This window comes from Oncorhynchus gorbuscha, linkage group LG09 (assembly GCF_021184085.1).
Source record: "Oncorhynchus gorbuscha isolate QuinsamMale2020 ecotype Even-year linkage group LG09, OgorEven_v1.0, whole genome shotgun sequence".
NCBI classification, from domain to species: Eukaryota; Metazoa; Chordata; class Actinopteri; order Salmoniformes; family Salmonidae; genus Oncorhynchus; species Oncorhynchus gorbuscha.
In genome coordinates this window covers 62,576,626-62,593,510 of record NC_060181.1, presented here as the reverse complement: position 1 = coordinate 62,593,510, position 16,885 = coordinate 62,576,626, and the positions used below count along the sequence as shown (strand labels likewise).

General features: G+C 41.6%; 1 pseudogene across 1 annotated transcript in view; it reads left to right on the top strand.

Moving 5' to 3' along the window:
- The first annotated feature begins 245 nt into the window (after positions 1–245).
- Positions 246–16,885, top strand: part of LOC124043921 — a 48,826-nt pseudogene continuing 32,186 nt past the window's right edge. Inside the window, exons 1-2 of the transcript XR_006840406.1 lie at positions 246–808; positions 6,935–7,122. The product of XR_006840406.1 is annotated as an aryl hydrocarbon receptor-like (transcript). The remainder of the gene's footprint in view (positions 809–6,934; positions 7,123–16,885) is intronic.

Below are 16,885 nucleotides of genomic sequence, written 5' to 3'. Positions count from 1 at the left end.
AACTCTGTAGTTACTAAAATGATTGAATAACATTACTTACAAATGTAAATGTTTAACTGATTCTACTGCACATTACTTCCAAATGAAAATGAATGTGTTTATAATCGATTTAATGCACGCGACAAACGCAGGGAGTTCTTTGCGCTGTTTCTACTGCTCTCCGGTATCCACTTCTATTCTGGTCCACCTTAAAAGTGCTCCGACTGTCCGTGTATGATTTCCTGACAACGCCCCATGCCAAAAACTATAGGCCAATTTTACCTGCTGTAAAAGAGCAGCTCCGAAGCTCTTCAAAGGGTTGGGCAACGGCAAAATCTACCCCTTTAGAATAAGTGTTTTATTGTTTGTTTGGGGGTCTGGAGAGACTGGACTTCTCACGGAAAAAGAACTGGATCACGCACATATTAGGCTATTCATTCAGGGGAATTTTCCTAAAGTTGCTTAATCCCCCAAAAACTTCTGGATTTTCACCGCGCGTCTAACACGGTCGACTTTGACCGCCTGGGTCTGTCTACGTCGCGTTGCGGGAGATCTGCGTTACAAAGAGACCTCTCTATTTGTACATGTTTTTTTTTTCACTTATTTAACTAGGCAAGTCAGTTAAGAACAAGTTATCTTTGAATGGATTCACTTATGTCTGGATATTAATTTCCCTGGTTATTTGAGAACTGTCTGTGAGGAAGACAGTGAATTTTATTTTGTTGGTGTTTTTGAAAAATTTATAGCCGATTTACAGCAGACGCGTCACCATGTTGAGTAACGCTGGAGTCTATGCTGTCAAAAAGCGGAAGAAGCCCGTTCAGAAAACGTAAGGATGTCATTTAAACCTGTTTGACCAGACAATACATGTTTTGGGACGTTCGATTTAGGTCTAGCATGAGCTAGATAGTCTACAGAATCGTGCATGATTCTAACATTTGCAACATGTCTTTTCCCGAACATATATACCAAATATATTGACATATTATAATGCAATTTCTCACGAATATGCTAATGCCAATACAATGTGTGCATTGCATACATTATAATGTCAACTCTCGTTCGATGTCATTTCAGTAACAGCCAATTCAATGGCGTATTCAATAGCCATGTGAGATATAATTAATATGTTTAAGCTTTACATTGGCTATTTATCCATGCAGCTAAATATAATCATTTACGTCGTGCTGTTGGATAATTTTCTTCATAAATGGTTATTAGTGTTGGTCTATTGCTAATTTTCGACTCTTTCTTCTGGGGTAACTGGTTTTCTTTCTACACAGACAGTGGATAAAGTCTCACGTTTACGCACGCAAAGCTTGTAATAGTGCATGTGTGTTGTGTTGACGTGTTGCTGTAAATGTATGCCTGACCAGAAGTTCTTGTGCCTCCATTTAGTTTTCACCGGGTCACCTTAAGAATCTCTCATCGTGTATAGTTTTGGTCTGGCATGGAAATAGTACTCTTGCATTAATCACAATCAAGTTTGAGAGTCGGCTGCGCTCTCACGCGATGCTTAAAGGAGGGCGGGGTGCGCGGGATGATCGCTGGCCTGAAGTATGTTATTGTAATCTGATATACGGTTTCTTCTCATTATGCGAAAACACTTCTGCGTCTTTTCTACTTTTTTTCGTTTAAGCATATTTTTTTTGACACGCACTGTTATTACACAACCCAGTTACAAAAGACGTATGTTTTATAATGCAGTTTTTCGCGACTAAGTAAGATTTACTAATAAGCTTGGCTGGAAAAAACAAAACTTTTCCTTCATGGAAAACTTAAGCGGTGCAATATGTTTGTACTTTTCCTTTGTTTCCACTTTTTTTTAAATGATTCCAATAAACTATTGAGAATGTTTCACGTGCATGAATAATTAATAACACCTAGATAAGTTTGCTTACTATAATATATCCTAAAAATAAAATATTAAAACGTTGATTTAACCAGGTTAATATTAGTTCATTACCATCTTCATGCTGTTATTTTCATGCATTCTAAATGCATTTTCTTTAGGCATGACATGTTGGATTTGTCAAAACAACCAGACAAAATTGATAGAATGTGTTACAGCTATATGTGCATGTGTGCTTGTGGGCATGTGTCTGTTGAACGTCTATGTTCTCAATGTTAGTGAAATCATATACAGTTTTTTCAAATAGACCTTTCCCAGTATAAATCCCACATCAAAAATAAGTAACTTTAGACATGTGCCTGTGCGGACGTATGTCTCTGTCTTTGTGAAGATGTGGGACTGTTCAGAGAGGCCTAAGGTTTCCTGGACAGCCATCTGGGTTTTGCAGCACAAAGGCACCATGAGACTGACTGTAAAAAAAAAAACTGTGGTCACTGCATAGTAGCATTCCAAAAGGGTTCTGTCCATCTGAATCTCTCATTTCTGTGTCAATTTTTTTCTCTCGCCTTTGCTCATAGGCCTACGGCATGCGTTCATATGTTTCTGCCCTTGTGTTTTGAGTAGGTTAAAGCATTCTACAAGTGGTTATATGCCTAATCATGTTTGACCAAATATGTGCATAACAGTAAAGATATACAATATTATATTTTTAGTAACTGTAACTATTCTTTCAATATACATGACAGATTGTTCTGTTAGGCCTCTAAATGTACAGTTGAAAAGTACATGGACGACTTACACATTAGTACTATTGTAATTGCATAGTTAAGTTGCCTACCTGATGTAAAGTGTTTAACATATACAGTATATCTTAGACATTTCTACATCAGGTTGTGATTACTCCCAGAGCCCACTGTGTGACAATATGACTGAATTATTTCCTTAAGGTCATTAAAGTCTTTGTGGGAAAGATTGTGGGAAGGTGTGTGTTGTGAGTGTGTGTGTGTTTGCATGGTAGCTTAAGTAGGATGTGTGTGTTTGTATCCGTTTGTGAGTGTGAGAGAGTTACGGATGATTAAGATAAAATGTATTATTGAATGTTCAATTTTGTGGCAGAACACAGTGTTCATAAGTAGATTTCCAATGATTTGTATGGTGTTACAGTTGTTAATCCGTTTCAGAACACGACAAAAAGCTTATTATGAGAGTGCTTACCATGTTCTGCTGGTGTCAACATTATTGTTGGCCAACAGCGAGGTAGGGGGATTAGTATGTCTCTACTAGCTAACAATGGGGGAAAGGTAGGTGTGTGTGTGTGTGTGTACACACAGTCTAGCTGATAGAGGTGAGGCAGAAAGCCAAAACAAATCTTATGCACAACAGCATAGTGGCTTATTGTTCTATGGTTGTCTCATATCTACAGGGAGGCCTCCACAACAGCCTCAACTGTATACATCAAGTCACTGTTCTCAGCTGAACTTAGGCCACAACAGAAATTCACTAGGACCAGTTCGTTCTAACTGCAGCCTACATGTCAGACTAAAGACATATTTTAACAAACGTTTAGATTAATAATGTACCTGAGTGTGCTACTGTTGTTTATGTGGAGAAAAACCCACACTCTACTTTCAACCTTAAATAATGCTTAATAACGCTACACAGTCTCTTTTATGTTGCCCCGCCTGATCTGGGGAATGGGTTTTAGTTCAAGACAAAGACAGTTTCTTTGAACAGAGTAACAAGGATGGTAATACCATCGTGATACCAGCCTTTATAGCCAGGCTTTCTTTTTCGAATAGGCAGCAGCCCTCAGTCTTTCTAGTGGTAGGGATCAGCTGATCAGACTGCAGCTCCCTGGGGGTTCGTGGAGAGGGGGACTCACTCAGTTTCTTTGCCAGGAGAGATGCCCTCCTGGCTGGCTACAGGACAACTTGAAGTGGGGTGCCCATACGTTACGGTGCTGTGGAGTCGTAGAGGATGAAACAGATCAATCCATTTTCATCCGCAACTAACAGAGCTTTGGTGGAAGGAATGTTCAGAGCAACTCAGGAACAGATACATGGAAGGAAGACGTCGGCGAGTGGATATTGTGAAATTAAGTAGCTCTCTGTGTGTGTAGCCTTTCCTTCAGTGTTTCTGTAGTGTAGTAAGCTGTCCTTCATTAGAGTGTTTCAGTGTTGTTTATGCTAAATGTCATGTGCTGTTTGAGTGAGTGTCCACTGCAGTCCACCATGTCGCTGAATAAGTCCATGGTTTCAAAGTTGTTAGATCTGATTGCATGATTGTAGTTGTGGGTGCATCCTACACATCTTTGGATGTATTCTCGGCCTGTTCAAAATACTTTCATGATCCCCAAACCACCCACTTTGAGCAGACAAAAGCATGCCGATTGCATTACAACGTACTATGTGCAACATGAATCCCTTTTAATCAGAATGAAGGGTCTTTGGGTTCAGCCATGTCTTTTTGCACTTTAAATAGACTATCCATGAGAGAGGAAGAGAGAGAGAGAGATGAGGTAAACCTAGTTTGCTCTAACTCTAACAATGACTGCCCTGATTGTCTGTGTCTGGAGTCCCATGATGCACTGCAACCGAAGGTGGAAAAAATGGGTCTGAATACTGGCATTTGTCTCCGTAGGCGTTTTTGAAAAGTGAGGTCAGTCTTGCTCTATTTCTGGTTAGGTATTGCTTGGGTCTAAGGCAGGGAATTGAATTATGGCTGTATTCCCTGCAGGAAATTCAATAGGGAAGAGGGGGGAAAAACTATACCTATGATCATCGGCAGTTTCTGTAATGGGAAAGTCACACAAAGTATGGGAGAAACAGCTCTGTGAGGAAGGTAGAACCCTTGAATTTGGGAGAAGGGGAGATGTGTGGTTGTTGAACCTGACTAGCAGCTGTTATCTCCTGCTGTTCACTAGCCTACACTAGTTTGGGTTGGGTCTTGTGTTGAGTTGGACTGTTGTATTGAAATGGATTAAAACCTTATATAGTCCACTTATCATGGTTTTTCTCCAGTTGGTGTGAATATGTTTTTTGTCCCCTGAGGATTCATTGTCTTACTGTTACAGTATGTGTTACAGGCACTGTTTGAACAAAGCCCTTGAGATAAATAGCAGCTGCCACTCCTCCAACCCTTAACCCACATTTGAAAACGTTTAACGGTGTACTGAAGTCGTCCACTTTTGCTCCAGCAGGTGTGAGGGGTGTTGTAGCCTCCTGACTCCCATGGTTTGGGTTTAGGGTATGTGTCATCTCCCTCCCTCCCTCTCTTCCAGTCCCAGCATGCTTGGCTTGAGCCTGAGCATGTGTGTCTGATTTGCAATTAATGACATGTGTGGTGGTCAACAATGGTGGTCCCAAGACTTCATCACACAGTTGCTCCTGAAGTGAAATAGAACATGAGTTCAACAAAACAAACAAAGACCATGAGTAGCCTCTGATGTGGCCAAAAATACTTGGTTTTGACACAGTGGAAATTAGAGAAAAAAAATCAAATTTAAGGCCTCAAGGTTGCATTGGAATTATTAAATAGATGTGAACGTTTGTAGACATTAATAACTGTCCATCTTTGTTAATTGTAATTTTCCCACTATTCCACTACAGGCTTTTTTTTTTGCATTGCAGGACGCTTAATATTGGATAAACTGTAAAGAGGAGTGATATTTGTATAGTGCATGCCAGCAGATGCAATGTAGGGTGTTCAACACTTTTCTACTTAAAGCAGGCCATCCCTCGGGCCTCAGGCGCTGCGATTGTCTGGTCTGACTCCTATCGCAGTAGGCTAATGATGCATGATGACTCACATTATAAAACAGTGTGCTTCACCATGTTTATTAGTCACGTTTATGAGCTGCATCGTCTTTCCTGCTTTCGGGCAAGAGTGGCGTACCACATTGCTCAGTGGGTTTCGATACTGTGTGCGGCGCACCACTATTGCTCACTGGGTTTCGATACTGTTCATGTTTTTATTAGTGTGCCATCCACCAGGGATGGGAAGTTTGGCTGTTTTTACCGACTTTCCAACTCATTCAGTCAAAAAAACATGAATTTGTTTATTTGATTCAGTAATGCCTAGAGCACGCAGGACCCACTACCGGCGAACGATGGACTAAAAACGTGAAACAATCATGACGGGGGGGGCTTATTGGAGCTGTCGTTTGTGACTGAGAATTCTGAAAGTGTGCTTCAAACTATGTACAGTTGTGATTGCTAGGCAGACAAATAAGATTATTTCTTGATACCTTTGAAACCAGTTCTAATTGCGGCCGCAAACGGACTAGATTGTGAACGACTCTTGACGTCATGCCATTGCTTGACTGTGCGAGGGAGATTAGCACAACAAACTCCAGAAGCCCCCCCCAAATGATTAGTTCGTTCACAAGTTCGAGTGTTGAGCAGAGGCAGCCTATGTATGTTTGGGTAGAAAGCTGTGTCCATCAATAACAAACAATAATCAATGAATTGCATTCGTTTTTGCACCATGTCATCAGTTATGAGTTCTATATATGCCTTTTCCTTCTCTATGCGGCCTGCGGCATGAACTATTTTCTGTGTGCACGTGATAGACAGTTGTTGGTAGGAGCCGCTGAGCTGGGGGAGCTCGTATTAATCCTGCTGTAAGGACTCATTACGGCCAGCAGCAGGTCACATGAACAACTAAAATGAAAGAGTCGCATGCAAAAATAAATTTAAGTTGTTCAAAAAATAACAAATTGTTTACGAACTCTACCTCCCTATCGTACCCCAAACTCAGAAAATGCTATGCCCTGGTAGGGCCTGCAGGCAAGGATGATTGAAGTGAGTCGGTCCTGGTTCATTTAGTTTTTAAAGTTCCTGTTCCCCTCTGCTTATGAAAGTGTTACGAAATGTTTCCGTTGTTAAATGATTCATGCTTCTTATTTCATCACAGGAAGCTGTTTTAGTGGATGTCACTCTTGCCAAGCATTTAAAGCTTACGACATTTAGCTATAATAACATGTGTCATTGACATATTTTAGGTAAGCTAAAGTCTAAAGTGTGATGTGTACACTGGCCATTATGAAGTACAGTGCATTTTACAACAAACTAACCACAACGATAATGTCTCTTTGCCCCTCAGCAAGAAAACCCCTGCTCCAGAAGTGGTCAAGTCGAACCCTTCCAAACGCCACCGGGATCGGCTGAACGGGGAGCTGGACAGGCTGACGGGCCTTCTACCATTCCCTGAGGATGTGTGCTCTCGCCTGGACAAGCTCTCCGTGCTCCGCCTCAGCGTTGGGTACCTGAAGGTCAAGAGCTTCTTCAAAGGTGAGTGTCAGCTCAAGTGCCAGTCAAGTACCAAATTAATCAAACAAACATTGCTTGACTTGGGCCGTAGCTGTCCGGAACGCAATACCGGCACTTCACATTTTTGGGGAACCATGTACCAGCTCCTCTATAGAAGCAAAATAGCCTATCGCTGGCCCAGATTCACACACCGAGGCAAAAAAAGGTTGATCAAAGCGGAATGAAGGCGGGATCTTCATTGAATAGCAATGGAGAGTAGGCATTCATTTCCTGATTCCGCTTTGTTCAAGTTTATTTTCAGCTAGTCTGTGAATCTGTGAGTGACAGTAGGCTGTTTGAGATTGAACCAGATTGAAATTGTGCCAGCCTGAATGACATGAGGCGCTGTACCAAGTTGTCAAGTTATGGTTTTTAAGGTCATCAAAGGTCATGGAAATTAGTTGAATAATTATTGTTCATGTAATTCATGAAGGCACACTTTTAAATATGATCAATCAATAAAAAATAATTTAAAAAACGACATATCAGCCATTATAGGAATGACCCTTCAGTTGTCTGTGGTGGTTCTGCATGTGTGCCAGTGCGAGTACTCCATTGCCCGAGGAGAGAGAGTGCAACATTTCAAATCAAATGACATTTTATTTGTCACATACGCATGTTTAGCAGATGTTATTGCGGGTGTAACGAAATGCTTGTATTTATTTAAGATCGACAGCAGCAGGTATAAAATAATGACAGACTAACTTGATCACCAATTCAAAACATAACTTGTAGCAGTTATGTCGCTTAGTTAACTATAGCTAAGGCTATTTGCCTTTCCACTGGCACGGTAGAGCCTAAATAAATCTGTACCATTGGAAAGCTGGGATTCCCCTCTATTAAACAGTAGCCATGTAAGTGAATTGACAAATAACTTGCTGTGCATAGATCTCCCCCGAAACATGAAGATTTGAGCTTTATATATTAACATGCCAAGTTAGATATCGTGCTTGAAGTAGTCTACCTTGTCCATTTGATCCGTGATTTATTGAATGAGGGAATCATTTTACAAAGACAAAAGTTTTTGGTTGGTTGAAAAAGCCAAGCCTGCACACCCAGGAGCTCTCCATATGGAGGGTTGACCAGATGTTGACAACATGTAACTAACAGTGTAGTTCCACAGTTGAAGTTGGAAGCTTACATACACCTTAGCCAAATACATTTAAACTCAGTTTTTCACAATTCCTGATATTTTATCCTCGTAAGCATTCCCTGTCTGAGGTTAGTTAGGATCACTACTTTGTTTTAAGAATGTGAAATGTCAGAATAATAGTAGAGAGAATTATTTATTTCAGCTTTTATTTCTTTCATCACATACCCAGTAGGTCAGAAGTTTACATACACTCAATTAGTATTTGGTAGCATTGCCTTTAAATTGTTTAACTTGGGTCAAGCATTTCGGGTAGCGTTCCACAAGCTTCCCACAATAAGTTGGGTGAATTTTTGCCCATTCCTCCTGACAGAGCTGGTGTAACTGAGTCAGGTTTGTAGGCCTCCTTGCTTGCACACGCTTGTTCAGTTCTGCCCACACATTTTCTGTAGGATTGAGGTCAGGGCTTTGTGATGGCCACTCCAATACCTTGACTTTGTTGTCCTTAAGCCATTTTGCCACAACTTTGGAAGAATGCTTGGGGTCATTGTCCATTTGGAAGACCCATTTGTGACCAATCTTTAACTTCCTGTCATGTCTTGAGATGTTGCTTCAATATATCCACATAATTTTCTTTCCTCATGATGCCATCTATTTTGTGAAGTGCATCCGTCCCTTCTGCAGCAAAGCACCCCACAACATGATTCTGCCACCCCCGTGCTTCACGGTTGGGATGGTGTTCTTCAGCTTGCAAGCCTCCCCCTTTTTCCTCCAAACATAACGATGGTCATTATGGCCAAACAGTTTTATTTTTGTTTCACCAGACCAGAGGACATTTCTCCAAAAAGTACGGTCTTTGTCCCCATGTGCAATTGCAAACCGTAGTCTGGCTTTTTTTATGGCGGTTTTGGAACAGTGGCTTCTTCCTTGCTGAGTGGCCTTTCAGATTATGTCGATATAGGGCTCGATTTACTGTGGATATAGATACTTTTGTACCTGTTTCCTCCAGCATCTTCACAAGGTTCTTTGCCGTTGTTCTGAGATTGATTTGCACTTTTCGCACCAAAGTACGTTCATCTCTAGGAAACAGAACGTGTCCCCTTTCTGAGTGGTATGACGGCTGCGTGGTCCCATGGTGTTTATACTTGCGTACTATTGTTTGTACAGATGAACGTGGTACCTTCAGGCGTTTGGACATTTCTCACAAGGATGAACCAGACTTGTGGAGGTCTACAATTTATTTTCTGAGGACTTGGCTGATTTCTTTGGATTTTCCCTTTATTTTAAGCAAAGAGGCACTGAGTTTGAAGGTAGGCCTTGAAGTACATCCACAGGTACACCTCCGATTGACTCAAATGATGTCAATTAGCCTATCAGAAGCTTCTAAAGCCATGATACAATTTTCAGGTATTTTCCAAGCTGGTAAAAGGCACAGTCTACTTAGTGTATGTAAACTTCTGACCTACTGGAATTGTGATACAGTGAATTATAAGTGAAATAAACAATTGTTGGAAAAATTACTTGTGTTATGCACACAGTAGATGTCATAACCGACTTGCCAAAACTATAGTTTGTTAACAGGAATTGTGTGGTGGTTGAAAAAAACGAGTTTTAATGATTCCAACCTAAGTGTATGTAAACTTCTGACTTCAACTGTATGTGGGGGGCTAAGTGCCTTGATCAAGGGCACAACAGCAGGAGGTGGTAGGTCTACATGGGATCAGACACAGCAGCTTTGTAGTGTCAATAAGACTTACTTTTTCATGTAGGTTATAATAATAGTCATGAAATTTTGTTAAGTCATGGAGAAGTCGTGGAAAATATGTGAACTGTTTACAGTGAATAATCAGAGATCTCTATAGCATAATGTAATGTGTGAATGTCGGTTAACATAATCTAATGGTCTCACTTGGAAAAAGACAGCTCCTGCATTTCTTCTATCCCAAGTCAAGCACTGTAAACAGACAATTAAGAACTTATATGTCATTAAAGATCAGTGCAGCCTCCGTATTACAAAGTAGTTAAGGACAGAGTGAATAAATGGTGTTGTGTACATTCTGTCAGTGTGAAAATAATCCAAGGAGAATACAAAGATGCCGTAAGAAACCCAAGACTCTTGTGGAGGAAAAGCTAGAGGAAACGTTGTGTGGTTGACTGCAGAGCATCAGCTGACCCAGGACATAACAACATGACAACAATTGAACTAGAATCTCCAACGCAGCATACACAGCAGTACTAGGCCTTCCTTTGGCTCCCAGAATCACAACAATCCTACTATGGCACGATAGGCCCTGATTCCAGCTAATTTCCCTGAACAAGGGCCATTTGTAAACACATCTGAAAGCGCTATCTTGTATTTCCTTGTTCCGTGACTATTTTTATGTACTGTTGAAAGTCTGCACTCCCCTAGTGGGTTGGCAGCAGGACAGCCTCAGAGCGCGGACATGAATAAATCAAGATGTTGTTGCATCTGTAGAAATGTGCCCAGGCCTGCCCCTGTCAGTCTGTTTGTCTAACCTGGGTCACCTAAATATTTGAAGCCTTTGGGGCCATTTTTACTTTCGACGCAGACACAACAAACGTGCCGCCAATAATGCACTTGGTAGACAACATAACGGGATGTTTTTGTTATCATGCTGTATAGTTTCAATACCATACATCAGTGAATCTCTCTGTTACGTCATGGCTATTAAAATACTTACATAAACAGGCAATGGCTAACGTAATTCCTGAGAAGAAAAAAAAAAAAAAAAAAACGACATAAGTTATAGCTTAATACTCTAATCAGCATCTGTCTTGAGCCAGTACTGTATCTCGGAAAAGGAACCATGTCATAGTGGTCCATCTCTCCAACTCTCTTTCTTGGAATTTCAGATCATCAAATCTTTAACTCTTTTTACCTTGTGTTGTTGTGGTGATGATAATCGGAAGGAAAGAGTCCTGAAACAGACAGGTATGTTTCACTGCTCTCGGCACATTGGCGAGAGAAAGCTACTTAAGAGTGCATGGCATGCTAGGAATCTGATAGAAGGGAAAGAGCACATCCTCAACAGTCGTTACGTTACCCCCCTTCCCCCCAGAGGAATCACATCCCCAAATCAATCAAATCAATCAAATCAAATAAAAAATGTAATGGATACTACTTAAAACATCACAGGCTGCCACTTAATCATATCGATAAATTGAGTGTTGAGCACAGCAGAGGTGGAATTTACATAAGCGTTGGCCACTGGCCCATATTACCTAACAATGATTGACTGGGATCGGGACAGTCACATACCAAATGTTTGCTTCTATATCATGCAGAGCAATGTCCAGTGACTCATAAGATGCCTAATCATTCAAAAACCAACTCCAACAACCTCAACATGGCAGCCATTGAGGGTTAACAGACATCAAAGCCGGAGCGTTGGCAGAGGAATTGCTGAGTCAGTTACTTTGGCGCCTCTGGCACAACCACCATATCCTCTCAGTCTCCATGTCTTCTTGCACTCTCAACCGTGGCCAGAACCATAACCCTGGCCATTGGTGAGCGTCGATGGGCAGTTTCAGCTTTAGAAAACCAATGACTTCTTTATTCACATTCTCAGTGAATCCTCAATAACTCAGCCCTCAACCTCTACCGCCATAGGCGCCAACATGAGGTCCTGTAGTGGGCTAGGCATTGACAAGCTCACATCCCATAGATTTATGAGCTGTTAGAACTAGTTATTTAAAGTGTATCCCTCTCTTCTCACACTCTATTTAGCTCTGGAAAGTCCCTGGTCTGTGTACAGTGCAAGACTCGCTGATTTAAAGAATGGATCGGTTTGAAAGTGTTGAAAGACGAATCACAGCTCTGCTCTTCTCAAACCAGAGGTGATGACGTTCCTAAAGACAGTTGACTCCTCCTCATATGTCATTGCGCCCTCTCACCCCTTTCTCTCCCACACGAGATATGATTTATATTCCCTGTCATAGAGAAGTTCTTATGTCACCTTTGCGTGGGGTAAGCGTGTGACCTGGTGATTCATTAACTGTGTTCCATTCATGTTTAATTACACAGGTGAGCCATGAAGGCCTGATGGATGATTCTGGTCTGAGCTGTTAAAGTGGATAAAGAGGAGAATGATAAAGGTGTCTGTGAGGGAGGCAATTCTCTCTCTCTCTCTCTCTCTCTCTCTCTCTCTCTCTCTCTCTCTCTCTCTCTCTCTCTCTCTCTCTCTCTCTCTCTCTCTCTCTCTCTCTCTCTCTCTCTCTCTCTCTCTCTCTCTCTCTCTCTCTCTCTTCTCTCTCTCTCTTTCTCTCCTCTCTCTCAATTTAAGACATTTATTTGCATGGCAAACATATATGTTAACATTGCTAAACCAAGTGAAGTAGATAATTAACAAAAGTGAAATAAACAATCAAAATAAACAGTAAACATTATACACAGAGAAATTCCAAAATAATAAAGACATTTGAAATGTCATGTTATATCTATATACAGTGTTGTAGCAATGTGCAAATAGTTAATGTACAAAAGGGGAAAATATATAAACATAAATATGGGTTGTATTTTACCATGGTGTTTATTCTTCAGTGGTTGTCCTTTTCTTGTGTCGACAGGTCACAAATATTGCTGCTGTGATGGCACACTGTGGTATTTCACCCAGTAGATATGGGAGTTTATCAAAATTGGATTTGTTTTCAAATACTTTGTGGATCTGAGTAATCTCTCTCTCTCTCAGTTGTGTTGTTCCTCTGGCATTTTGTTGGCACCTCTAAATCACGCAGACAGATGGTAGTGAGTAGAAAAGCTGCCCTGACTTTTTTTTAGATACTTGTAGGAGGTATTTTTAATACACAATGGATGATAGCTATACATGCTTCATACACAGTTGGTTTGTTGAGTGTCTACACTTCTTTGATGCTCAATGCCTAAGTGGCTCTATTTTTTAACAATTTGGAAAATAATGAGTGGCAGAAGAATTAAAATAATGAGACAGCTCCCTTCCCCTCTTCTCTCCTCTCTGCACTCAGAGTCAGAGGTCAAGGTTCAGAAAGTTACCCTTTCCCCCGGCCCCGGCACACACCTCCTCCTCTATCCTCCCTCCCGGGAGTCCCTTTTCAACAGGAAAAACATCCCTGTCCCAAAGTGGGAGTGGAGGAACAAACATCATACTGTTGAACTTTCAGTGAGTCTGGGCTTTCACTTGGCTTACAGGAAGTTGAATAGATAATAGACAGGTAACTGCCAAAATAAAGGAAACACCAACATAAATTGTCTTAATAGGGTGTTGGGCTACCACAACCTGCCAGAACCGCTTCCATGTGCCTTGGCATAGATTTTACAAGTGTCTAGAACTCTATTGCAGGGATGCGACACCATTCTTCCACAAGAAATGTAAAAAAAAAAAAATGTATGATGGTGGAAAACGCTGTCTCATGCACCGTGCCAGACTGCGCTGAGATCTGATGACTGAGACACACACACACACCCTAACCATATTGAGGGGACTTTGACTGGTTTTCTGGCATATCCAGAAAAAAATAATACATTTTCTCTACCTCTGAGCGACAGAGCAAATCCAGCAATCGTGGTTTCATTTCACTGTGATACTCTCAACATCATTTTGGAGAATTGAAACATGACCACTTTCCCTTGGTCACAGAGGGACGAAATGACCTTTTGCATAAAACTGAAGTTATAACGAGTCTGCAGACATTAGAATGGTGTCTCTGCGTTGCTCAGAGGAGGCTTGGCAGAAAATGCCATGGTATTTAAAATAATGGGCAACTGGGCATTTTCTTACATGACCCTAAACATGATCGGATGTAAATTGCTTAATTAACTCAGGAGCCACACGTGTGGATGCACCTGCTTTCAATATACTTTGTATCCCTCATTTACGCAAGTGTTTCTTTATTTCGGCAGTTATCTGTATGTATCACGGCTCAGGATATGACCCAAATGCAGACACAGAAGGTGGATAGTACAGTTCTCAGATGATTTATTGTTCGAGGACAGTCAGATCCGGTCAGAGTCAGGCAGGTACAGGATAGCAGGCAAGCTCAGAGTCAGGCCTGGCAGAATAGTCAGAACTGAGAAAACTAGGAAACAGAACTTAAGAAATAGGAAGATGGGAAAGCACGCTAGACGAACTGGCAACAGACAAACAGAGAACACAGGTAAAAATGCCCTGGGGATAATGGGGAAGATGGGCGACACCTGGAGAGGGGTGGAGACAAGCACAAAGACAGGTGAAACAGATCAGGGTGTGACAGTATGTGTAAATTGTGTGTGTCAGTGTTCATTTTGTCAACAAACATAGTGACTCAAATACTTGTCAAACATTTTTCAGTGGCAATTGATGAGAATATAACTGATTCAAAAGACCCTGAAAAAAACTCTTGCCACCGACGCAAGAGTAATAAACTTGCAATAAACTTTTTTTAATTTCAGTTGACTAAAAGAAGAAGAGACAAAATTATCTAAATCTGACAACTTAGTGTACTGGACAAGAGTTTTTGGAGTGATTGAGAGCTTTTCAGTGATAAGCACAATTAATATTAGCAGCACAACAGCTCAGCGCAGTTCTGTTCAGCAGTAGGAAGGACATGCCACACCAGACACACACAGCCTACATCAGCTCGTGAGCTGCAGGGGAGCAAGCGATGAGTGTGGCCAGACAGTCTCCGCTCTGCCTCCGATTATTCAGATTGCGCAGGGGACTCCTATGCTTCCCTTTGCTTTAGATACCCTTTGCCTGGTCAAGAAACACAAGCTGCTTTACAAAATTAAATACAATAGCAGCATTGAGTTTAATTTTAATATCACAGTCTAGCTATGTTTTTCTCTCTGTTGAGTATATAAAGTTGTCTGTCTTTGAATTTGTAGTCTGGCTCAACCCTCCCACTTTCCACACTACATTTCATAGCCATGTTCTGTAGCCAATGTTGCCAAGTCTCCCTTTTTTTCTCAGAGAAGATTGCTTGATTCTAGCCCTTACTGTTCAAAAGATATGACCTATAATACCAGCGTTAAGTTATTTTCTTTCTATCATGCATTTTCTAGGCCACATTTTACATTCATAAAGCATATTGCAGGCCGTTCTAAAACCAGGCTACTTGCGGACCGGACCATAAACCATTTGTTTAGGCTACACCTTGTTCAGTCATGTTACCTCATTAGCTAACTATTGCTAACAACTTGAGGTGCGTTCAACAGGATGCAACCTATTGGAACGTTCAGATAGAAATATGCTATGTAGAACAAAAATGCCTCTGAATTTCTATCCGCAACGTTCAAGAACGTTTCGCAACTGAACATGGCCCTGGTATCATTACCATTAGCCTATATGCAAACATTTGGTGGCACAGAAAGAAATGAAAAGGGATAGCAAACAATTTATTGACTAAATTCCTCTTGCCATTACACTATATCTGACTGTGTAAATAGCTTTATTTTGAGTCAAAGTGGACCCAGCGACTCAGACTTCAGCACTTGGACCAGGACTCGAGCCCTGAGACTTGGTCTTCAGCCATAGGAATTGGTACTCAACTCGTGACTCGACCATTGTTGACTCGGACTTGGACTCGAGCACAGGGGACTTGGGACTCGATTTGGACTTGAGGTTTAGTGAATCCACTACGTCCACTGTGGCGTCTGTGGAGTGTTGATAACAATGGAAATTATGCGAGTGACCGAGGTACAACCCATACTACTTTGCAGGATGCACATCATGTGATTGTGCTGCTCTCTCTCTGTTTGTGTGTGTCTGTTTTGTATGTAATGTGCATTATCTAACTCATGTCAAATCAAATTGTATTGATTTGACGTATTTATCTGAAGTTATTGCAGGTGTAGTTAAATGCTTGTGTTCCTTGTTCCAACAGTGCAGTAGTATCTAACAGCTCACAACAATACACCTGAATCTAAAAGTAAATTTGATTGAGCAATGTCGGAGTGGCATTGACTAAAATACAGTAGAATAAGGACAACAACCACCCGAGCCACTGCCTGTTCACCCCACTACCATCCAGAAGGCGAGGTCAGTACAGGTGCATCAAAGCTGGGACAAAGAGACAGAGAAACAGCTCCTATCTCAAGGCGGTTGATGTCCTTGATGATCTTTTTAGCCTTCCTGTGACATCAGGTGCTGTAGGTGTCCAGGAGGACAGGTAGTTTTCCCCCAATGATGCGTTTGGCAGACCGCACCACCCTCTGGAGAGCCCTGCGGTTGCTGGCGGTGCAGTTGCTGTACCAGGCGGTGATACAGCCCGACAGGATGCTCTCAATTGTGTATCTGTTAAAGTTTGTGAGAGTTTTAGTGGTGGTGACAGTGTGGTGAAGAAAGCGCAACAGCGCCTCTTCAACCTCAGGAGGCTGAAGAGGTGCTGTTGCGCTTTCTTCAGCACACTGTCTGTGTGGGTGGACCATTTCAGATCGTTGGTGATGTGTATGCCGAGGAGCTTGAAGATTTTAACCTTCTCTACTGCGATCCCGTCGATGTGGATTGTGGCGTGCTCCCTCTGTTATTTCCTGAAGTCCACGATCAGATACTTTGTTTTGTTGACGTTGAGTGAGCGGTTATTTTCCTGGCACCACTCTCCCAGGGCCCTCACCTCATTCCTGTGTCGTCATTGTTGGTAATCAGGCTGCTGTTGTGTCGTCTGCAAAATTGATGATTGAGT